Source organism: Lissotriton vulgaris, chromosome 7, assembly GCF_964263255.1.
Source record: "Lissotriton vulgaris chromosome 7, aLisVul1.2, whole genome shotgun sequence".
Classification (NCBI taxonomy): Eukaryota; Metazoa; Chordata; class Amphibia; order Caudata; family Salamandridae; genus Lissotriton; species Lissotriton vulgaris.
Window position 1 is genome coordinate 115,805,559 of NC_141695.1, and position 24,433 is coordinate 115,829,991.

At 45.5% G+C, this 24,433-nt stretch overlaps 1 protein-coding gene across 1 annotated transcript in view; it reads right to left on the minus strand.

Annotated features, from left to right (window-relative positions):
• Window positions 1-2,621: 2,621 nt before the first annotated feature.
• LOC147700950 (B-cell receptor CD22-like) overlaps window positions 2,622-24,433 on the minus strand; it is a 177,886-nt gene continuing 156,074 nt past the window's right edge. The window contains exon 8 of the mRNA XM_086929782.1: window positions 2,622-7,377. The gene's annotated coding sequence lies outside the window, so the exon portion shown is untranslated. The remainder of the gene's footprint in view (window positions 7,378-24,433) is intronic.

The window sequence follows — 24,433 nt, forward strand, 5'->3', positions numbered from 1 at the left end:
AAACATAGAAGCACAAAGTCTCAGAGCTCCATCGGTACTTGTCCAAGCTTGATGGCAGAAAAAATCAATCTGACATGAAGTCTGTGCCCATGCGCGTTGTCAACTAAAAGTGAAGTCACAATGCATCCAACGGCTCAAAAGCCTTTCTTTGAATAAAAACAACTTGCATAAATCCAAGCCCAACACTAGATGGCAGAAGTATGCCAAGCGTGTGTATCTACTGCAACACATGCTACGAGCATATTATTACTGAAGGTTAATAACTTTCTTCTGATACATCTTTCCGCAGCGCAGTGCCCTTAAGAAATGAATCCCGAATAAATGTCTCCCTTAGAGGTGGGATTGAATAATGCCAGTTAACCAAGGAAACAATGTAGCACACCCCAGGAAAAGTACCCCTACATTTGTGCCTGGGCACCAAGCAAGAACACTTCCCAGCACTCATTCAGGTGCTGAACACCACTGTAGTGAGTTGACCTTTCCCTAGACTCTAATTGGCTTGGCCCAGCTTGCCTGACCACTTCTCTTCAGATAGTAGCAGAGCCTACACCAAGCCTAGGTCCACCATGTCCAATTGGGAACTTTTCATCTAGAGAGAAAATGGCCACAAAAGGCAATGTGGAGTGGCCCACACCCTTGGACCTGCAGTCCTTTGAACTGCAAGGAAGTAACCATATGGCCCCTGTATGGACCAATATAGACTGATCAACCATACGAATACTGCCTGGAAATTTGGTTTTAGGTGACAAGAGGCGATGGACACACTGACCTGCTTAACTGTTTTTAACTTTTTGCTGGATGAAGGTGGCATGCTTGTTACCCACTGAAGGGCTCTCTTGATGGAAATACCACCTGCTGTCAGCATCCACGTCATATTGCATGTAGAAATGAGTAATGGAAAGTATACTCAATTATGAATGCTGCTTTACTCAGACAGTGTTCTAGAATGCCCAGGCCTTTCTGTATAGAAAGGAGATAAGACACTGGATCGTTTAATGAGGACCCTAGAAAAGAATGGGAATAGTTGGTTTAAATAGGAGGAGGTTCCCATGATTGACAGCAACCATCAAGAGGCTTCAGAAAAACATCTCACTATTAGTTACCTACATTTGTAGCAGCGCTTACGCAAAACCAGCACTAACCCCAGAAGACATAACCCAAAAGCACACCTTTACCTAATGCGTACCAGGGTTCCCATGGGGTGTGGTAAAAGTCCAGCTCAAGGTACCTGCCTGGATAAATTAGCAGGAACCCCAAGAAATGTCCGAAGATTAAGGAGGAGACACTACCATGGAGGGAACTACAACAGTCTAGGTGGTATGGAGGGAACCTTGTTCAGGAAGTCAGGAAACGCTCCCTACACAGCTACCACCAAGACTAACTGGTGCTGCCCACCAGAAGCTGCAAATGAAATTCAGATAGATTCTTAAAAATCTAAGAAGGGTTTGCCAGAATGGAATCTTGTCTCCAAATACTGACCAGTATACAGAATGTTTTGTCTACATGAACCAGAGAGTGGTCTCCATCTAGTGACCAAAAGACAAGAAGGTTTACAAAATGGGCACAGTGCTCATACACGGGAAGAGAAGCAGCTTACCCATGTCAAATGCATAGAAAAGTGAAAGGATAAACAAAGAGCAGGGAGCACAGACGTATTTCCTTATTATATTCTGGCCAGTACTTCAACCAGTCCTCCTCAAACCTCATATCTTGAAGAATTTAACATGTTTCAGCTTCTTCTATGATTGAAATACAAGACATTCACCAGAACTAATATTTTCAATGACTGAGAATCAAAACAATTAAACCAAGTTAACATGGGCTAGAAATCCTAAATTGCTTTGAGTAGTAGTTGATTTTTAGCAGATATATTTTAGCCACTTTCTACACATGGGCGCGTTACACTACTTACATTGGATTTAGAGTGGTTCAAATTCCTAAAGGGCTGATTTGGTTATAGGGTTCTTAACATGGAGAATGCATCATATTCTCATTAATCTATTCTGTATCTACATTGAAGCGCACAACATGCAATAGCCGTTAGTAAAAATATAGTGGGTTAACGAAGCTTGTAGTTGGAATTTTTAAGGTTTTTCTGGCAATATTCTGGCTTTTGAACTTCATGCCCTTTTAGGTTTTGTGAGTGAAAACTCTGTTCTTAACAACCTGTGGTACCATAGCTCGTTTAATGGCATGTTTAGTATTTACATGAATGAAATAGGACGCCTCGTTGCTGGGGTAGCCATGCGCTATATAAGAGTTACGTAACATAACATAACATAACATGAATGAAATAGTGTGCTTTATTTTGCATCAGAATTTCTAGGAGATATATACTCCACAAATGGTGCTTTGTCCCCAGAGAGCCAGGGCTTTTTAGAGGCAATGCCTTCTCACAGTTCAAACCACATATGCCTTTCCAGAGGGAATTGAGGTTTGCTTTTAAAACCCAAGGGAGCATTGAAGGCCAAAGCGCATAGTAAGGAACAGTTCATAACAAAGCAATCTTGAGAATGCTGTAATCCCCTTTTTATAAAGGAGTACGCTGAAACAATAACTTACAATGGACAGATGCAACACTAAACTAAATGCAACGGAAAGAAGCCAGACAAAAACACCGGTTTTAAATTCCTGCCTTCAAAGGCAGCTGTTCACACTTTATTAATTTGCCATTTTAGAAAGAGTGCATGTACATGTGATTACAAAATATTCCCGTAAAAAGACAGTGTTACTAAAACCCATCACAATCCTGATCTTTAGGTTCTCACAGTCATTTCTTGCTTTCTTTTCTGCTCAGTGGAGTCCTCTTCCATCCTATCCACGTGCTCACCATTGCACAAGAGAAGGACAGCACCTTTCACCCGGGCATCCATCCTGGGGCCATTTAACTCTGAACTTATTCTGTTGCAACCTAGAAGTGAACTTCATAGAAGTGAAGGCGGGTGAGTGCTGGATCAGATGGTTGAATCCAACACCCTCCTGTGGTATCAGTGTGTTCACTTCCTGCAGAGGTAATAGATGCCTGAAAAATTATATTCATCTTCCTTCAGCGGTACCAAACCATCGAAATCATGCAGCGATAGAACACATCATCAAGCATTTCCAAACCTCTAATGTTGTACCACACCTTCTGCATTTTCACATCCAACCCCATGATGTGGGGCCCATCCCCCTCAATTATCATGCATAGTTCTATGATGTGGAGCCAGACATCCTCAATCAGGTTAACTAGGAGGTGGTGCCTGAAATCCACAGCCATATCCAACCACCATGCTGTGGTACTAGACCAGTTCAATCATCATGTCCATCCCATGCTGTGGGACTAGACCAGCTCAACATGTCCAACCCAGGCTGTGGTTCTAGACCAGTTCAATCATCATGCCCAACTCATGCAGGGATAATGGACCTGTTCTATCATCATGTCCAACCCAGGCTGTGGTATTGGGCCTGCTCTAGCATCATGCTAACCTCATGCTGTGGTACTAGACCTGCTCAATCATCATGCCCGACCCCCTGCAATGGAACTAAACCAGCTCAATCATCATGTCCAACCCATGCTGTGGTACCACATTTTCAATTAGGTACAACTCTATGCTGTAGTACGAGACATTTTCAATCATCACATCCAGCCTCCTGCTGCCATACTAGGCTTCTTCATGACTGTTGAGGTCTTGGACCCACACAAAACTGTGCCCAATCACTGCAGTAGAAGAACAACCACTAAAGTAATGAACTCTAACCTCTTTAATGGTTTATTCAGCCCACTGCTGTGGTGTACGAAAACCAACACTACTGTATTCGGAACCATGGCCCAGTGTGTCCAGCCGCTACCGTGCTGCAGGAGTCATCCCTGCTATGTTACGTGAATTTGTAGAATGCGGCTCATCACATGTGAGGGTATCCAGGAGCTAGTCCCTGCACTTATACATAGGGAACATCTGGCCAGTGCATTCTGTCCTTGCTACGCTATACGACCTGTGGTTGCACTAATGCACTGGGATCCACCCCCGTCAGTGTGTCAACACTCTCTCACTCGGTGTCACACTGCAGCAGGCAGCGATGCACAAGGCCACACTCTGGCATGTGTTGCAGGCATCACTGCACGAGTCCCCACTGTCACACTGCTGCAGGCATCGCTGCACGAGTCCGCACTCTGGCACGCTGCTGCCGGCAGCGCTGTACGTGTCCACACTGTCACACTGCGGCAGGCATCGCCGCATGAGTCCACACTGGCACGCTGCTGCAGGCATCGCTGCACAAGGCCACACTCTGGCATGCTGCTGCAGGCATCGCTGCACGAGTCCATACTGTCACACTGCTGCAGGCATCGCTGCACGAGTCCACACACTGACGCTGCCCTAGGCATCGCTGCATGAAAGTCCTCTTAGCTTAATCATGGTTTTGCAGAAATATTTTGCTTTGAGCAACTCTTACACAAATGCCTCGGATGGGAAAAACTGCTGTGAACTTTAGGACATATTTAACCTACACCCTTGTTTTCAGTGTTAAACTGTGACACTCTTATTGATATTTACTATCGCCATTAAGCATGTTCCTTCTTGTGCTCAGTGCTAAAAAAAACTGTATGCCTTCAAAAAGCACAGTTCTGCAATCATGTACCCCTGTTGCCATCTTTTTATAAACCTTGCCCATGTTCTTAGAGCCTTGATCCAATTGGCTGAAGGCAAGCACACAAGGACTACAACTTCCAGAATGCATTGGTCTGTTCAATGAGAACTCTATAATGGAGGTTAAGTTCCCCGCCAACATGGGGCGGACTAGCAACCCTGTCATTTGCCATCTAATTGATACTCATCATTTTAGACGCTGCCCTCCAGCTGCCTGGCCTCATATTTACCATTACATCTCCCAGTATTTGAACCCACAGACAGTGGTGTAGCCTCGCCATCTTTTTGTACTTGCTTCCTGGGTTTTGTCTTCAACAAATCTACACATCTGTATCACTGTTATTAGGTCGGTGGTAAAGCCCAACTGGTGTTTTAGAGGAGAACTGAACATTTGCATACCTCCGTGTTTTTCTCCCTTCCTTTCTGCTCCTGTCAAAGAAACAGACAACACGCCCTGCAGCTCAAGAACTAAGGAGAACCCAACCAGCATATCTCCAAACATAGCATATGCAATTATCACATCTGAAAGAACCCGAAACCCACACAAACATCTCTAAGCATCATATGAACAAATATGCAATAACCACATCTCAAATATGCAGGAACCCACACAAAGATCTCCAAGCATCATATGGGCTAGAGATGAAGCATATGCAATAACCACATCTCAAATAACCAAAAACCCATGCAAACATCTCTAAGCATCAAATGAACAAATATGCAATAACCACATCTCAAAGATGCAGGAACCCATGCAAACTTCCCCAAGCATCATATTAACTAGGAATAAAGCATATGCAATAACCACATCGAAGAGAACCACAATCCCATGCAAACATCTCCAAGCATCATATTAACTAGGAATAAAGCATATGCAATAACCACAAGTAAGAGAACCACAAATCCATGCAAACATCGCCAAGCATCATATGAACTAGGGATCAAACATATGCAATACCCTCATCTCAAAGACGCAGAAACCCACACAAACGTCTCCAAGCATCATATGAACTACACCAAACTTGTTAAGATCATCTTCGAAAAGCAAACAGAACTCAAGGCCATCTCAAGAACCAAAAAGAACCCAACCAGCACATCTCCAAGAACCCCAAAGAACATGTGACTCCACTGCTCAGAAAAGGATTTTAGCGCGAAAAACTTTTTGAACCTCAAAATAGGGAGCAAAGACTTTGACAACAATTTACATACAACTTACAAAACAAAGGCAGATGTAAAGCTTAAAGTGCAGAATTACAAAATCAACAATCATTAACTCTAGGCACTGAGGGTAAAAGAGGCAGGGTGAGAGTATTATCAGGTTGGCACCCATATGTGCGGCGCCATGCCATCCTTCTGTGCCAAGGGCAAGAGACAAAAGAAGACCTGCCTCTCTTTCACAGGCACTTCCTATGTCTTCCGTCCAGTGTTTCTTCTTTCCCGCTGAACCGCAGGGCATGCCGCAGTGCCCGGTGGATCCAGCTTCCTTTTACTACATCTCCCACGTGACCGAAGGCAGAAGGGCCCTTGGATGGTCTCCCAGGAGGGTTCAATTATTGAGAGAGGTGTTCAATGTCTGTGCCACACAGGCTTTGGTCTCAAACAGAATGGTAAACTTTACTCAGAACAGCAAGTTTAGTCTCCATGCCCATTCCATGCATGGCTTCCACCTTTCAGTGATTGGTTACCATCCTAGGCTCTCACTGAGCAAGACACAAGCTCGTCTTAAGGCCTGCATTTGTGATTTCCTACCAATTATGACTATAATCTGACATCCATGACTGCTGGGCCCCCTTCTAGCGGCTTCTACATCTATTCATGCCAGAGGTGCCTCTAGTGGCTGGAATGCACTGGAGCCCTCCAGTAGCAGGAATACTATACCTACATGTGGTGAGCACCCTTGAGTGGACAGAATGGAATATCCAAGTGTAGGAACCCCTTCAGCCACAACATGGATGGAGTGGTACATGAACCCCCTCGACAGACCAGAAATAGTCATCCATGTCTGGAGAAGTGGTCTCGTGGTCTGTCCAGACGTAAGGGCCCCCTCTAGAGGCAGGAGTGGTATATTCATCCATTGTGCCCACCTGAAGCAGGCGGAATTATATACACATGTGTAATAGAGATACACATTGATGTGGCTGGCTTTCGCTCTTGACTGGAATGGGAATGTCCTTGTGCAGAAGGATCCTCCACACCGTCGACCCAACTATGGTGGGTCCCTCTCATGGTTGGTTGGAATGGGTTGCACCAGTGTCTGCCCCCCCCCTAGTGGCTCCATTGTATATTGATGTGGAGGTATATTGGAGTGATTTACACATCAGGGCTCCTAGTGGCTAGAACGCTGAATAGATATGTACTGGGCCTCTCTAATAACTCGAATAGTATATGCATGGATGGTCCATACCAGGTGGTAATAAATTCCCAAGAGATGGGCTCCATCTAGAGACTGGAAAGTTGAACAAGGGAATAGAGCTTTCAAAATAGAGAATTCCTCAGTGCCGCACTATTTATCAATTCCTCTGTTTATCTGTATAATGCATAAAAAGATGATCTGAAGCATAGATTTCCATCACCAGGTGTAGAATCACTCAAATTTCTGGATATTTTAATTGAAAAGCTTATCCGCCCTCTATAGAATAGGGAAACCATCAGGGGCAAAAGTAGCCAGAAACTGAATCAGGTCGCTCTGCAAACGTAGCCAGGATGTGGTGCGATCTCGAAGCAAAGCAGGCCAAATCAATGTTCGATTCTGCCAATAAAGAGAGAAAGTCAAATTAATTGTGAACTACACTCACGAGGTAGACAAGATGGAAGCAGAGGTAGCAGAGACAAGCAATGCTTTTTTCTAAAGTACTAGCTCCTGTCCCCTTCCATGTGTGACAAAGCCAATGCCGAGCCCACCTCCCCTTAAACCGAACTACTGCAACACCCACATCAGCACTTTCAAGAATCTGAGCATCTCACCAAACACCCTGAAACCTTCTGCCAACCACCTGTCCACCTCCCGCTAACAACCAGACACCTCCATTCCCTAGTCTAACCATCTCTTCCCATCTGTCCAACCACATATGCAGGACCTCAAATGAAGCTTATTTGTGATATTGAGTTTTGCTTCATTCACAATGTTAACCGTATGATACCTGAAATTTTTAACACATATGAATACCTAAAGATCCATCCGAAAACCAACGTCCCTTCTAGCACCCGGTGACATTTGGGATAAGGAAAATGCTACTTACCAGTATGCATCTGTTCTTGGCATGTAGAGCTGCAGAGTCCTACACTTAGCAATAGATCGCCACCTGGTGTTGGGCTTGGAAGAAGTCTTTGTAGTCACAAGATAGGTGACTCCTCCCTTGGACAATACTGCGCATGGTCATCGACTCCATCCTCAGGTTGTTTTTCGCCATGATGGGAAATGATGGAGTTCGTAGAAGTAAAGAGAAAGGATGTCCATGCGTGTGCATCTAAGTAAGATGAGTACTGGAACGGATACAAGTCCCGGGGAGGCGGGAGGGCGTGTAGGACTCTGCAGCTCTACATGCCAAGAACAGATGCATACTGGTAAGTAGCATTTTCCGTTCGAGGCATACGAGCTGCAGATCCTACAATTAGCAACGATTGTGCAGAAGTGTCTCCCCTAGCAGTGGTCGCTTATATCCGTTGCAGAATACTGAAATAGTGTTAAGGACAGCTTGTCCCTCTGCAGCTTGCTGCTTGGCTTGCACATCAACACAATAGTGTTTAGTGAAGGTGTGTATTGTAGACCATGTTGCTGCCTTGCATATGTCCTCTAGTGGTATGTTTCCTAAGAAAGCCATAGAGGCTCCTAGTTTGCGAGTGGATTGTGCTCTAGGAGGAACTGTTAGTGTACGTTTAGCTTTTTGATAGCATATTTGAATACACTTTACAATCCATCTGGCAATTCCCCCTTTAGAGATTGGATTGCCTTTATGTGGGGGAAAGAAAGATACAAATAGTTGTTTTGTCTTTCTGAAGGATTTAGTCCTGTCTGTGTAATATAGTAGAGCTCTTCTAACATCTAGGGTGTGTAAAGCCCTTTCTGCAACAGAGTCCGGTTTTCGAAAAAACACTGGTAACTCGATTGGTTTAGGTGAAAAGGAGTAATCACTTTTGGCAGGAATTTAGGATTGGGTCTAAGAACCACTTTGTTAGGATGTATTTGAAAAAATGGTTCTTCTATTGTGAATGCTTGTATTTCACTGACTCTTCTGAGAGAGGTGATGGCAACAAGGAAGGCAGTTTTCCATGTTAGAAATTGCAGTTCACACCTATGTAAAGGCTCAAAAGGGGGTCCCATGAGTCTTGTAAGGACTACATTTAGGTTCCATACTGGTGCAGGTGGTAACCTAGGTGGGATTATTAGTTTTAATCCTTCCATAAATGCTTTGATTGCAGGTACTCTAAAGAGAGATAGATGTTGTGTATTTTGTAAATAGGCTGCTAGATGCAGGCGTTTGGAAGAATAAGCCAAATGGGACCTTTGTAAGTGTAGAAGGTAGCAAATGATATTTTGGATGGAAACATCCAGTGGATCAATGTGATTGTTGTTACAGTATATTGCAAATCTTTTCCACTTAGCAGCATAACATGCTCTGGTAGTGGGTCTTCTACCTTCTTTAATGATATTCATACAGTCTGGTGGTAGGTTTAAGTAACCAAACTCTAGGACTTGAGGAGCCAGATCGCCAAATTCTGTTGGCTTGAGTCCTGTGGCAATTTCTTCGGTGCTGAAGGTGTTTTAGGCTTGTCTGTATCATGTCTTGGAGACTTTGTTACCGATTTTGTAGATTTCGGCATGGAGACAGGTTTTGTTGGGCCTGCGGCGCTGGAATCTGGCTTCCCTTCTTTATTTTTGGAACCAGAGGGTTTCGGAGTCGAAGCTTTCGGGTCCGGTATGGTTCTTGGCTTTGGCACCGATGTGTCTTTTGGTTCGGGTGCCGAAGGGTCTTTGTCTTTGGGCACCAAAGGGCGTTTTAGCTTCGGTGTCGAAGGATGTTTCGGTGCCAATGGAGGAGGTTGAATTGGCACGTGATGTTGTTTCGGCGCCGAGGCACCTGAAGGCGTAGTCTTTTTCCTCGGAGCCGAGCCCGAAGGCGGGCGTTAGAGGGTAAATCTCGGTCTCGACTGGGCCCCATGGGCGGAGTGCCGACCGCTGCCTTTGTCTTGGGTAGTGTATGTTGTGCGGAGCAGTGGTACTCACAGGTTGTCGAGATGGAATCGAATCGTCCGAGTCCTCTGCCCCCGATACGATCTGGAGATCAGGCGAGTCTTCCTCGGCGACGAGTGGAGCCTCGTCTTCGGAGATATCTTCGATTGGATCTTCGTTCTCGGAGACATCTTCTTCCACGATCTCCTCCTCAAAGATGGCCTCCGGTGCTGGCGTTGATCTTCTCATTTCGTGTCGACGGGCCCTCCGATCCCGAATAGTTTTCTTCGATCGGAAGGAGGCACAGGCTGCGCAGGTCGACTCGTCGTGTTCTGGTGAGAGACAGAGGTTATAAACCTCGTGATGGTCGCTATGAGGGAATTTTGCTCGACATACCGGGCATCTCTTGAATGGAGTTCTGTCCATGAGGCGTAGGCCGTACGGCGCCGATAGGCCCAACGGCCCGCGTTGACGCACCGGAATGTAGCTGGTGATGTCGAAAAGTCTATTCAATGTTGAAATAAGTTTATCTAAAGTTTCTCGCTTCGAAAATGCAGAAAAAGTCTTTTCAAACCGGAGCGGAAAACTTTCATCCGAACCCAGTGGCGGGAAAAAACAATCTGAAGATGGAGTCGATGACCATGCACAGTATTGTCCAAGGGAGGAGTCACCTATCTCGTGACTACAAAGACTTCTTCCAAGAAGACAACAACCTGCAATCATCCGAGCCCAACACCAGGAGGTGATCTATTGCTAAGTGTAGGATCTGCAGCTCATATGCCTCGAACATACCTTTTCTAATGATTAGCTCAGTATGTTGACTCACTTTGAAGAACACTGATAACTAAGCTACCACCATGGAAAAAGGTCAAAATGACTGCTGATGTCAAGGACAGAGATTTTAATCTCATCAATTAATGGCTGGTGAGGATTGGCATGGTATCATTGGGTAGTGGGAGACTGCTTTGATGTTTGTAAATACTCTTGATTAGCTAAAGATACAATGTCAGCACGATGCTTTTACAAGATTTCACAATTCTCAGGTAATTTGTTACTTTAGCTTTTATTGATTGTTACTGAAGATTAACATGCTGTCCAAGTCCTGACTCAGTCCTAATGAGTACACTAAAAAAGTGATGGATGGTATGCTTGAATTTATTATAGCCACTGGTAATTACTTGGGCAACATCCCAATCCATCACGTCAGGCGGAACTGTTGCGATTGGAGCAGGGTCAAGACTTATTTGCATATAGGTGGTTCCAAACTGAGGTGACACAGTGTGCAAAAAACATCAATGAATTAAGTTGCAGCCTGAGTACTTACCGATGGCTGAGATATTTCAAGCTTTACCTCCATCACTTTTTTTTGGTACACTTTAGTGTGTTGCCGTAAGTGGGACGGGTATTCCCAGACATGGGTACTGTGCACACTGTCACCAGGAACAAGCTGTATGCAGCTGATGAGTCCATAACTAGGGCGAAATAGGTCCTGAATTGCTCATGTTCCAGTTCAGGGAGGACCTGGCTTGGCAGTTCGGGCTGCACTCTTCCAATTGGAGTAGGGTTAAGACTGATTTGCATAATGCTGGGTCCAAACTGAGCTGACATAGTGTGCAAAAGAACAATGGATTGTGACGCGGTCCAAGTAATTACCACTGGCTGCGATTAATTCAAGCATTCCATCCATCACTGTTTTGCATGCTTTAGTCAGTCCGAATGAGTGCAGGTTTAGGACATCGGTGACATGTTTCGCCCCCAGCTAATGGACTAATGAGCTTTTTCAAGGCTATTTTGTTACAATACAATTTAAATAGAAAACAGACACAAGCAATTAATAATAGCAGGCAAAAGGATACAATTTACACAGTTGAAAAGACATATAAAAGTTTCATTACTCAAAAAAAATAACATAGTTTATATACATTTCTACAATTATTTGAACACACACGAAAAGAAAAAAGAAATCGAATGACACATGCAAGAGAAAACATATTTGTGGCTTAGTTTGAAAAAGAATCATCAGGTCCAAAGGCCACTGGCACTAATGAAGGTCAGGGTAGCCAAATACCAAGGCTGACTAGTCTTGATTCCACCCCACGCATCTTTCATCCACCACCAGACATTCTCGGCCTCTATTCCCCACTCTTGCACGTTCTTTTCCATCCATGCTTTCTTCTCTTGTCACTTTTCTTTTCTTCTCTTCCTTCTTAATTCCCCCTTTTATGCTTTCTCTCTCGTGCTCTGGGTAAAAGTCTGATGAGTAAAAATATGTGCTGGTCCCCAAAACTTAGTTCCTCTGGGCCACTCCTGAAACCAGCGGCTCAAAATAAGCACTAAACACGTCTCTAATTTGTATGTAAAAAATCGAAATTATAACAGGAATAACTCAGAGGCCCTGTTGCATGCAGTCCAGCGGAGCACACACAGAAGACCAATCTAGGTCATCCCTGTTTCTTCTCATAAGAACCCAAATCAATGGAAGGGGCGGTACTGCTGAAAAATGTATGCGAAGTTGAGTTCTGGGTCCTTTTGCCCTCACAACTTGATTAAGTACAAATGTATAATCCTTGAAAACAAACCGTGAAATGCCATACAAGTGCATAATATGCACAGGGATATATTAATTAAGTAAGCTGACAGCACAAAAAAGGCTATGCTGGCTCAAAGGTGTATATGAAGATATATGTGGGAGTGTTCCCAGAAAAAGCAATCTTCAGGCATATGCATACAAATATCGCTTTCTGTCAAAGCAAACAGATACACACGACACAAACTTTAAAGGGTGCTTTTGTCTGTGGTAAGCAAAAGAAATGCATACTAGTCTGTGTGTCAAAATGACATTGTGACCTTGCGGTTCTATGCGAGGGCCAAGTATGTACCAGAAAGAGATCCAAGTGTACAAAAATCTAAAATTGAGATTTTCTAGTTGCCATTCTTATTGAATCGCAATAGGAAATCACAGTTCCTAAAGTAAGAAAGCTTGCATCTTTTAAATAGCAACTCCTAGGAGGTCGCAAATCGCCTTACAAATCGCTTTACCTCATGAATATTAATGAGTTAGGTCGCATTTTGTGACCCATTTGGAATTGCAGCCTTCACAGGGCTGGAGACTTGCAGAGGGAAGCAGAAAGCAGAACACCATGTTTGTGATTGCTTTTATATAAAGCAATCTTTTATTTTACGTAAAGACAAATGGGAGGAGTTTAAAAAGAAAAAAAATGAAAGTTTGTAGTTTCATTTTTTAAGATTAGGCAGTGGTCCCTGAGACCATTGCCTGCTCTCAGAAAAAAAAATCCATTCTTCAAACGAGAAAGGGTCCCATTAAACCCCTACTCATTTGTGAATTGGTTACCACCTTCTTTAAGGAGTCTGTCAAGTATTCATGTTTTTGACCGAAATTTGGTCGCAAAACATTAATACATCGCATTCAGGTTTGGAAATTAATAAGGGACTCCCAAAACACCACGCTTCCAAATATTCATTTGCAAACACAAATTGCAATTTGCAATTTGCAATATATTACTGAATTACAAGTTGTGCTTTGAATATATGTAAAAGCAATTATGGAGTCGGAAACAGCCAAATTGGGCCATTTCTGACCGCAAAACTCCTTTCTACATAAGGCATCTACTATATTGAGGACAGATGGGGTTTTTTGAGACAGCTTTCGTCATACAATACTGGGTTATTGTGGTGCATTTTTTGAAGCATTACATTTGAATGGTCAGAGAAGAGTCACTGATTTTTCTGAATTCATCTGAAACACAATGATCTCCCATTTATCTAAACAAAGACGAGTGAATGAGAATTCTGTATGGCACAACTTCCACCCAGAAATGTCGCCTTGGCACTCTGACACCAAAGGCTGAAAACTAGGGTATAGACTCGAAAAGTGAAAGCTACAGTGAGCTGAATAACCAGGTATTGAGTTTCTTTCCAAATAATGGCTCAGAACCTAAATTGAGGACATCAGGAGTCAGTGCATTTCAGGTTTGGAGGCCAGAAAGTAGAGGATATTCCCTCTCTAATACAGAGTCTCATAATGCAGGAGTACAAATTAGATTGGCAACTTCAGATCTCAGACAGCGAGCTGGATGGGATGGTAAGGCTGGATACGGTTTCGAAGGCTAGTGTGACCCTTACTAGAAAGGCACATGAAAACCATGCACATATCATTAAAGACAAATTACATTCTAATGAGTCACAAGTGCAGCTCCCTTTGAGGTACTGAGAAGGGCTACTGGGGAGGTAGGAGGTATATTTGCAATTAAGTAGGGAGCAGAGCTGTGAACTGAAGCTGTGGGTAGATAGAAGACAAACAAAAAGAGTGGCCAATCAAGAAGTGATTAGAGCATATACAACCGTCTTGTCAGTGGAATTCAGAAGGAGCAAAAGCATTTCTCTAAGTGTCCTTGTAAAAGTGAAGCAAGTGACCCTAACTTTTTACACGAGAATACAATAGATCGCTTCTGGCCAAAACTCAAACTTAGGTTCCTGGCTGAGGAGGAAAGTACAGTGGGCTTCCCAGATCGGAAGGCCACCACAAATGTGGCCACAAGGAGGTTTGCTCTCCAAACAAGAGAATTTATATTATTTAACCCCTTAAGTGCTGCGAACGTACAGCGGACGTCGCATGCACTACCTCGCTAGTGCTGCGCACGTCCGCTGAACGTTTCCGATCCCGCCCGCGCAATGGAACGTTCCGCACTACCTCCGAATTTGCGGCGCGCTTAACGGGTTAATTGAGACAGTTATCAGTCATCCATTTGGCTACATCCGGCATCAAAACCCACAAACTGGGTGGAAGAAATAGTCAACATAAGTTTTATTGATCTATTAGTGGCAATACTATTATGATTTTCACTTTGACCCTTGTGATATGAGTTAACATTGAAACAGTTACTGTCTCATTGAGGATAAAGTTTGTCCGAAACATAAGTTCTGAAAGAAAAAAGGTGTCATGGTCCAGTTTTTTAGTTCTTAATTAGTGAGTATACAAGTCAGAGAGTCAATAGACATACTATTGTTATCTTAGAATTTACAGCTTTATATGCCAAGAAAAGATGCATACTGGGTAAGTAGCATTTTCCATTCGAGGCATATGATCTGTAGATCATGGGTGTTAGCATAGAGTACATAGCAGTTATTTTCCCAGCGGTTGCTAACCTGTATCTCCTGCAGTGGGTAGAAATAGTGTTATTAAAACTGCCTTACCCACACTAGCTTCTTTTTTGCTATCACATCTACACAATAGTGCTCCGTGAATGTGTGTGGTGTACACCATGTTGGAGCCTTGCAGATGTCATCTAAGAGTATGTTCCCTAAGAATGCCATAGAAGCCCCTAGCTTGTGTGTAGAATTGTATGTAGAGGGAACTGTTAAGGTGCGTTTAGCTTTAGGGTAGCATATTTGGATGCACTTAACTATCCACCGTGCAATACCGGCTTTTGAAATGGGATTGCCTTTATGTGGTGGGGGAAAAACAACAAAGTTGTTTCGTTTTCCTAAAAGATTTAGTTCTTTCAATGTAATAAAGTATCGCTCTTTTCACATCTAATGTGTGCGGAGCACGTTCTGCTACCAAGCCTGTTCGAGGAAAAAACACTGGTAACTCAACAGACTGGTTGAGATGAAAGGCAGAAACGACTTTGGGTAAAAATTATTTTGGGTAAGTCATAAGAACCACTTTATTGCTGTGAATTTGCAAAAATGCTTCTTATATAGTTAGTGCCTGGAGCTCACCAACTCTTCTAAGAGATGTGATGGCTATAAGGAAGGCTACCTTCCAAGTCAGAAACTGTAGTTGTCATTTGTGCAAAGGCTCAAATGGCGTGCCCATGAGTCTTGTAAAGACTATATTAAGATTCCACACGAGAGAAGGTGGAAGTCTAGGAGGAATGATTCTTTTGAGTCCTTCCATAAGGCTTTAATAGCGGGCACACGAAACAAGGACAAGTGTTGTCTGTTTTGTAGGTAAGCCGCTAGTGCAGCAAGATGCACTCTCACCAAGTTAGCCCTTTGTAGGTGTAACAGATAGCAAATTATGTTTTGAATTGAAGCATCAAGCAGATTTATTTGATTGTTATTACAATAAATTACAAATCGTTTCCATTTTGCTGCGCAGCATGCTCTTGTGGTAGGGTGCCTAGCCTCTCTAATGACGTTCATACAGTCTGGCGGGAGATTAAAGGTAGCCAAACTATGATTTCAGGTGCCAGATCGCAAGGTTGAGTTTACTGGGATATGGATGCTTAATGTCTTCATGGTCCTGAGTGAGAAGCTTAGGGGAAGAGGTGTAGTTTTTGATGAGGAAATACTGATAGTTCCAACAGTGTTATGAACCATGGTTGTCGAGCCCATGTAGGAGCAACTAGGATCATTGTGAGGGAATGTTGATTGAGCTTTCGAACCACCAATGGAATTAGCCGGAGAGGTGGAAAAGCGTAGGCAAATATCCCTGACCAATTGATCCATAGAGCATTGCCTTTGGGCACTGGGTGTAGACACCTGGACGCGAAGTTTCTGCATTTTGCGTAAAGGTGTGTAGCGAACAGATTCATCTCTGGAAATCCCCACATTTGGAAAAATGGGAGAAGAACTTGAGGGTGTAGTTCCCATTTATGATCTGTTGTGTTTGACGACTGAGCAGATTGGCAATTTGATTGTCTACTCCTGGGAAATGTTCAGTAAGGAGATATATTTTTTGAGGTATGGCCCATTTCCATATGCTTTGAGCGAGGTGTGAAAGCTGTAGAGTGTGTCCCTCCCTGCTTATGTATGTAGAACATCGCTGTCATGCGGTCTGTACGAACAAGGAAGACTTTACCTACTAGATGTATCTGAAAAGCTTGGAGTACTAGAAAAATTGCTAGCAGCTCTAGATGGTTTATGTGGAGTTTTTGTAGAGTCCACATGTCCTAAATGGTATGTTTTTCAAGATGAGCTCCCCAACCGGTGATGGATGAGTCTGCTGTGAGCACTATCTGTGGAACCGGGTCGATTTTGTGTATTCCACCACTGCAGAGAGCGATGAGTGAAGCTGTGCACCAACACCAGATCGCTTAACGGACCCTGAGCCTGGTTCCACTGACGTGCTAAACATTCCTGTAGGGGACGCATTTGGAGTCTTACGTAAGGAACAATTAGAATGCAAGATGCCATCATTCAGATCAACTGCATGAACAGTCGGGCTGGTAGTGAGTGAAGCAGTTGAAATTGTGATATTAGGGTTTGCATGTTGCGTATTCTGACTGGGTTGGGGTACGCTAGAGATTTGAAAGTGTCTATTGTTGCTCCTAGGTACGTTTGCAGGTTGGAGGGTTGAAGATGAGACTTGGTGAGGTTGACAGTGAATCCCAAGTGGTGAAGCAGCTGAATTGTCTTGTGAGTGTGGTGAAAGCAGCTGTGTTGTGACTTGGCTTTTATTAGCCAGTCATGTAAGTAAGGGAAGAGGCAAATGTGTTCTCTTCTTAAATGAGCTGCGACTACTGCCAGACACTTTGTGAAGACTCTTGGTGCTGTAGTTATCCCGAATGGGACGACTTTGAATTGGTAATGTTGTCCGTCTACCACGAACCTGAGATTATTTCCTGTGAGCTGGGTGAATGGGAATTTGGGAAGTAGGTGTCCTTTAAATCTAATGTGGAAAGGAAGTCGGCTTGCTGAAGTAATGGGAGCTCCTGTTGAAGGGTGATTATGTGGTAGTGGTCCGACTGAATGTAGAGGTTTAGCTGTCTTAGGTCCAATTTGGGCCTGATGGAGCCGTCTTTTTTCGGAATCAAAAAGTATAGGGAGTATACTCCCGTCCCCTGATGACGTTATGGGACCGGTTCTATTGCATGTTTGTCTAATAGAGAGAGGACTTCTTGTTTCAACAGGGTGAGATGTTCTGGTGACATTGCACACTGCCTCGGAAGGATTGTTGGCAGAGTACTGGTAAGTTCCAGGCAATAACCATGGTGGATAATTTGTATTACCCACTTGTCTGAGGTGATTGAGTTCCAAACAGGTAGGAACAGTGAGAGACCTACCCCCGACAGGAGTGGAATGATCGGGGGTAATGGAGGGAAGTCACTGTTTATTGGCAGGTGAAGTGCCGGTGGAGTTACTTCTGTCTCTTCCCTTGTTTTTATTTCCTCTGTAGCCTCCTCAAAAATATCCTCTGGAGGAGTTAGATTGGTTGTTCCACTTTTAAGGAGGAGGGATTTTCTGACAACAGTGTTTTTGAACCACTCCTGTAAAAGAAGCGACAAAAGGAGCCCCTGCTAGAAGGGGGTTGTAGGGCTCCCATGGATTTTGCAGTTTTGGTGCCTTTCTTAATTTTTTCTAATGAAGTATCTACTGATGGCCCGAAAAGATGCTCTTTATCAAAGGGCTGATTACGTATGGAGGATTGTATCTCCTGCTTGAATCCAGAGATGCGAATCCACACGTGTCTCTGCAACAGTATGCTAGTGTTAATAGAACAAGAAGCTGCGTCCGCTGCATCTAGGGCGCACTTTATGGAAATGCAGGTGATGAGCTTCCCTTCTTGACTGAGGTAGTTAGCTTTATTTTTATACTCCTATGGTAAATGCTGCATGAGTTTCTCCAACTCATCAGTGTGCCCTATCATAGTGTGCCAACAGACCCGGAGCATTGGCAATACGCCAATATTTTGAGGCTTGTGACGCTACTCTCTAGCCAGAGGCATCAATAAGTTTAGACTCTTTATCCAGAGGGGGGGAGGGGGCGGAGTTGCCTTTAGTTTGAGAGAGAGATCTTTTTTGCGGGTGTTAGACACAACAAGAGAGTCTAATGGTAACGGACCTTTTAGTTATACAGGGTCTGTAGGAGTGGGCTTGTATTTTTTGTCAACCCTAGGTGTCAGTATCCTGGCTCTAACTGGGTCTTTGAATACCTCGTCGGTATGCTTTAACATACCTTTCAGCATGGGTAAAGTATTAGTAGACCTCTGTGAGTGATACTGGGCAGCCCTGCTGATAAGTTGTGTAAAGCCAATGTTATCATCAGGTGGGGAAGGTCCTGGTCGTTAGGTTGGTCTGAATCCTTATCATAATCATCCCAGGCATCAGTGTCCTGTGGTATGTCTGGATTGTGAGGGATGTGGTGATCATATTCCCTATTCCCATCCCAATCCCCATCCCCATCTGTGAAATCGTCATCCTGTGTGTCAGGTGACATTGGAAGTGGTGAATTTGCTGGTGTAATTAGGGAATTGGGAGGAGATGGAGGTATGTAAGGGGGGGGAGGGGTGTGTTCGTGCCCATATCTCTTGTTCTTTAGAAGCGTTTTTGGATCAATACCAAGTCTTTTTTGTTTTGGATCCAGTGTGTCTTCGGATGGAAGTTCTTTGGTACGGGTATCTGTCCCTTTCGGAGTGGATTTCGGCATTAAGGAACTGGGCTCAGTGTCATTAGGTGCCGAGTGTTTTGAATCAAAATGCTTAGTTTTGTCCATTTTAGGCTGTGGAGTCTTCAGAGTCAAGTCAAAGGATTTATATAGCGCACTACATACCCAGAGGGTCTCAAGGCGCTTAAGGAGGGGTGGGGAATTACTTGTCAAATATCCACGTTTTAAGTTGCTTTCTGAATGCTAGGTGGTTCTGGGTAAGGCGAAGGTAAGTGGGAAGTGAGTTCCAGGTTTTAGCTGCCAGGTAGGAGAAGGATCTACCTCCCATGGTGGTCTTGTTGATGCGAGGTACAGTGGCAAGGGCTTGGTTGGAAGAACGAAGCTGGCGGGAGGGGGTGTAGAAGGACAGTCGTGTGTTGAGGCATTCTGGTCCGATTTCGTAGAGTGCTTTGTGTGCGTGGGTTAGGAGCCGGAAAGTGATCCTCTTATTGACGGGAAGCCAGTGGAGGTTTTTCAGGTGACCAGAGATATGTTCTTTACGCGGGATGTCTAATATGAGCCTGGCTGAGGCGTTTTGGATTCGTTGGAGTTTTTTCTGGAGTTTAGCGGTAGTCCCGGCGTAGAGGGTGTTTCCATAGTCCAGTCGGCTCGTGACCAGAGCGTGGGTGACCGTTTTCCTAGTTTCGGTGGGGATCCAACGAAATGTTTTTTTGAGCACGCGAAGAATGTTGAAGCAGGATGAGGAGACGGCGTTGACTTGTCTGTTCATTGAAAGTGAGGAATCCAGGATGACGCCCAAGTTCCGTGCGTGGTCTGTCGGGATGGGTGCTTTTCCAAGGGCTTCTGGCCACCAAGAGTCGTCCCATGCGGAGGGGGAGGTACCTAAGATGAGGACTTCTGTTTTATCAGAGTTCAGTTTCAGACGGCTGTGTTTCATCCATTCGGCTACTTCTTTCATTCCTTCGTGTAGGTTAGTTTTGGCGGTGCTAGGGTCATTGGTGAGTGAAAGGATCAGTTGAGTGTCATCCGCGTAGGAGATGATGTTGAGGTTGTGTTGGCGGGCGATGGCTGCGAGGGGGCTCATGTATACGTTGAAAAGGGTGGGGCTGAGTGAAGATCCTTGTGGTACGCCGCAGATGACTTCAGTGGCCTCTGACTTGAATGGTGGGAGGCGGACTTTCTGGGTTCTTCCGGTGATCCATTCCAGTGCTTTTCCTTGGATTCCGATGTTTTCTGAGGCGCTGTAGAAGGGTGCTATGGCAGACTGTGTCAAAGGCTGCGGAGAGGTCGAGGAGGATGAGGGCGACTGTCTCCATTGTCCAGTAGAGTTCGGATGTCGTCTGTTGCTGCGATGAGGGCGGTCTCAGTGCTGTGTTTTGCTCGGAAGCCGGACTGTGAGGAGTCGAGGGATTTGTTGGCTTCGAGGAAGGCGGCGAGCTGGTTGTTGACAGCTTTCTCGATGACTTTGGCCGGGAATGGAAGGAGCGAGATGGGGCGGTAATTTTTGAGTTCGGTGGGGTCCGCTGTGGGTTTCTTCAGAAGGGCGCTGAGTTCAGCGTGTTTCCAGCTTTCCGGGAAGGTGGCGGATTTGAAGGAGCAGTTGATGACGTCTCGGAGGTGCGGTGCTATGATGGAGTCTGCTTTGTTGAAGATGTGGTGAGGGCATGGGTCTGTGGAGTTCATCAGGCGGATGGTGTCCTCAGTGGAGATTGTGTTCCAGTCATTAAGGACGTTTGAGGGGGGTGAAGGTCCAGCAGATGGTTGGGTGGGTTGGTCTTCGGGTTGGTTGTCGAAGCTGTTGTGGATGTCTGCAATTTTGTTGTGGAAGAATGAGGCTAGGGAGTCGCAGAGGGCTTGAGAGGGGGTGATGTCGTTAGAGTTGGCCGAGGGATTGGTAAATTCCTTGACGATGTTGAAAAGTTCCTTGCTGTTGTGGGCGTTGTTATCTAGTCGTTCCTTGAAGGCGGTTTTCTTGGCCTTTCGGATCAGTTGATGGTGTATGCGGGTGGCGTTTTTGAAGGCGTCCTTGGTGCTGGTGGTTGGGTCTTTTTTCCAGACTTTCTCAAGGGAGCGGCAGAGTTTCTTGGATTTCTTAAGATCATCGTTGAACCATGAGGCCTTCTTGCTGCCAAGTTTGCTTTGTCTTTTTTTCAGTGGTGCTAGGATGTCGGCGCTGTTGGATAGCCATAGGGTGAGGTTGGTGGCGGCTTGGTCGGGGTTTGAGGAGTGGGCTGGGGGGTTTAGGAGAAGCGATGAGGAGATCTGGTCGATGGTGATTTTGTTCCAGTTTCTTTGCAGAGTTGGTTGGGGGTGGTTGTTGGGTTTGGGCTTGTTGTAGGTAAAGTGAACGCAGCTGTGGTCAGTCCAAAGGAGATTCGTGGTGTGGCTGAAGGAGACATGATTGCTGGAGGTTAAGATAGGGTCGAGAGTGTGACCTGCGATGTGGGTGGGGGAAGTGACCAGTTGTTTAAGTCCGAGGTTGGCGAGGTTGTCCAGCAGGGTGGTGGAGTTGCGGTCATTGTTCTTTTCAAGGTGAAAGTTGAGGTCTCCCAGAAGGATGTAATCTTTGGAGGGGAGCGCGTGTGGAGTGATGAAGTCCGTGATGTCCTCACTAAATTGAGCGCGGGGTCCTGGAGGCCTGTAAAGGAGGGTGCCTCTGAGTGTGGTCTTGGGGTCGATGTGGATCTGGAAGTGAAGGTGTTCAGAGTTGGCGAGGTTGACGTCAGAGCTGGTTGAGATTTGGATGGATTTCTTGTGGACGATAGCGATTCCTCCTCCTGTGTGGCCGGTACGATCCTTGCGTATGATCTTATAATCTTCTGGGATGGCAATGGTGATGTCTGGGGCGGAGGAGGCGTTCATCCATGTTTCAGTAAGGAAAGCGACGTCCGGAGAGATGGTGTCTAGTAGATTCCATAGGTCAATGGCGTGCCTGTGGACCGATCGGGTGTTGAGCAAGATGCATTGTAGGTGGTTGGTGTCGGGAAACTGAGGTGTGATCGTAGCGGAGTGGTTGACGGTGCAGAAGAATTTGCAGGAGAAGCATGAGAAAGGTCCATGGGTGTGTCCAGGAGCGGCTTGGACGCAGTTGGGGGAGCGGCCGGGGTTAAGGGCTAGGAGGGTGGTGGCATCGTAGGTAATGCGGGAGGGCTGGGAAATGCGAGGGCCAGGGGGACTGGCGCTGGGCGCGGTCCAGGCGCGGACGGGCGTAGACAGGCTTACCTTTGGCGCACCTTCGGCGCGGATTGGGCGCGAACGCTGCGCGTGGACGCTGCACGCATGAGCTACTGTCATATATGGATAGTGGAGGGGGAGGGGCGAGGGCGGCTCAGCTGGGAGGCGGGGCGGGCTCAGGGAGCACAACAACAACAACAGAGACAAAATGGAGGGGGGAGCAGAGCAGGGCGCCGGGGGATATCGCGCAAATAATTCAAATGCAGGCACAAATGGTACAAGCAAGCGAGATTAAAACAAATAAGCTTCCAGGCGAAATGACAATGGCACAGTTACTCGCTATGCAGCACTGATCTACAATACCGCGTCTCGACAGAGAGGCAGACCAGGGAGCGACCACTCAGGGCAGGAGCGATTCTGAGTCGGCGGCATGGGAAGTGGCACATGTTTGTCCTTATGCTTCGGTGCCGAAGGTGTTGGTTCGGCCCCGGAATAGGGCCGGCTTGAGCCAAAGGTGGAAGGCTTGTGTTTTAGTTTCAAAGCCGGACTAGAGGGCGGGGCATCTGAAACTTGTTTGTCAAAAGGAGCTTGAGGGTGATACCGGAGCCTTATGTTAAGTTTTAGTGGGTACATGGGGATATGTACTCACTGTACGTTGACCTGGGGTGAGGTTCAGGTCTTCTTCCATGTCGGAGTCGGCTTCGGACATGGAGACCAGCTCTTCTTCGGCGTGTGTGGCAGAACGGTGTTCTTCTTCTTTGCCGAAGATGTCCAGTACGGAGCCGCTGCCAAGTTGCATCTCGTGAAGTTACCCCCGACAATCAAGGATGGTCTTCTTCGATCGGAACGATCAACAGGTATTGCAGGATTTTCTTCGTGTTCTGGGGGTAAGCACAGGTTGCAGACCTCATGCAAGTCGGTGCATGGAAACTTAGCACAACACCTGGGATATAGTTTGAACGGAGTCCGTTCCATCGACTGTGGCGTGGTCCGCACCGGTAAGCCTGATGGCCTGCCTCGAAGTTCGCTAACGAAGGTTTTTACGGTCTACACGATATGCGTAAAATGGGAAACCCGATTAAAAAAAGACAATACCATCGAGGGTAGAGGATTGTGCGTCGAAGAGGTTAGAAAACTATAGCAAACCGGAGCGCAGCAATACACATCCGAACCTGATGACGGAAAACAACAATCTGGGGATGGAGTCAATGACCATGCACACTATCACCAAAGGGAGGAGTGACTACAAAGACTTCTCCGAAGAAAAACAAAGTACAAAAATCTGGACCCAACATCAGATGGCGATCTATGCTAACACATATGATCTACAGCCAGTTCTATATGGATTTGACCTCTGGCACTGCATTTGAACAAGATAACATAAGCCACCAGTCTTGGAACATGCAGCCGGGGTTCAATCACGGGGGACTTGAGACAAAAGAACGCTTGCCGACCCAGTAATGAGTCCACAACAAAGACGAGAGGAAAATTGGCAGATGGCTTCATCATGGCAGACCCCTCAACCACAGTGAGACTGAGGAGCAAGCCGTAACAGAAATACGACAAGACTCAACAACAAAAAGAAAGACAATGCATCTTGATATAGAGCACTATATCTCCCTCTGAGTCCCATGACATTGATCAGAAACAAAATTGATAATACACCGGGTGCCTCCATGGAAACTACAGGCAAGTGGTACAACACAACATATATGTGATGGCCCGGACTCCAAAGAGGTATCATGTTCCACCCAATAACAAGGGGTAGCGTCTTATCTGCAATTTCAATCCTGCGGTGATGACCTAGGCACTCTACTTGGGACAATACTGCTTGCTTTGATCTAAGGAGCCCTACACTAGGTGTGGAGGAGGGAATGGGAGGGGCAGGGAATCGCTCTTCTCTCTTTCGTATTATCTATATAAAATAATTCTTAAGTCATTCTCATACACCAGGAGCTTGCAGCGTTTCTTTTCAATGCAATGTCAATGTTCCTTTTACAAACAGTGCTCAAGTGGCACTCAGAGGGAGGAAAAACTTGTACCAGAGGATGAAAAAATATAAACAGAGTTAGGATCCGTGTACTGCTGCATAATGGGTTTTAGGAAACAT